Below are 1,208 nucleotides of genomic sequence, written 5' to 3' on the forward strand. Positions count from 1 at the left end.
GCGAAGGATCGCGAGTAGGGGTATGGTTCCTTTGACTTTATTGTTCGCACAGGGGCTACAGTTTGGGGGGGTCGCCACCTCTTCATTCGGAGGGTAAATCTTACCATTGGAACTTTAACAGAGCTGTACAGCATATTGATAGGAACAAAAAAGTCAAAGGAACCGTGCCTCATGGAAATTTGTAAAGAACGCCCACTAGGGGGCGTCCCGGGCTACTAGTGTAGATATAAAAGAATTGTTCTATATACAATCAGGAATAAAAATGAAAATATAAACTTTTTGTTCAAAAACTTAAAAGTAATAGTGTTGCAAAAATATAAGGCCAATTAAACCATCAGTTTTCAAAATAACCTTGTAAACTCTATCTTTTATAGAGTTAACAAGATTTTTCAATATTTAAATCAATTTTTTTCCATGCAGTTATAGTTACAACTTTGAGTTCTTCAATACTGGGGTTGTTTTCCTTCAGCATACACATCCATAGCTATTAAATCTCATAGATTTTCTATGTGGTTCAAATCAGGAGAATAAGGAGACCAATGCATAATCTGAATGCCATTATCCAGTAACCACTGGTAATGGGAGTTGGCATTGTGGATTGGTGCATTATCTACTTGTAATTGCCAGATTGGACAACCAATGTTTTTCTTTAAATGGTAGAAAATATAATCCAAGAGGTTTTGATACCCACCTGCATTTACTTGGCCATTTATAAACACTTAGGCTGTGTACACACTAGGTGTTTTTAAACGCGCATCAAACGCACGTTTTAAAGAACCAAGAGTTCTGCATAGGCATACACGCTCAAATGCATGTTTATAGATTTTTGTTAAAACGTGTGTTTTGCGGGAGTCAGCTGAGCTCTTTGAGATATATGTGCTGCCATGTTACTGTACATTCGATCGCGCGTTTTGCGGGCGTCAGCCGAGCGCTTTGAGATATATGTGCTGCCATGTTACTGTACATTCGATCGTGCGTTTTCGGGTAGAGTGGACGAACATTGGCCGAAATGGAGAACGATCGTTTCGATACTGATCTATTTATTGATGAAATCTAAAAGGGACCAACCATTGTCAAATGATTTTATAGATATTTTAAAAGAATTAAGAAACTTGGGTTCATTTTGTCTTAGTTTTGGATACAACGTCGCAAACATTCCATGTGTCAGTCTATCTCGTAATATTGGGTGCACCCAAAATTCTCTTTGC

This window comes from Centruroides sculpturatus, unplaced genomic scaffold (genome assembly GCF_000671375.1).
Source record: "Centruroides sculpturatus isolate CEXI.00-Female unplaced genomic scaffold, Cexi_2.0 scaffold796, whole genome shotgun sequence".
NCBI classification, from domain to species: Eukaryota; Metazoa; Arthropoda; class Arachnida; order Scorpiones; family Buthidae; genus Centruroides; species Centruroides sculpturatus.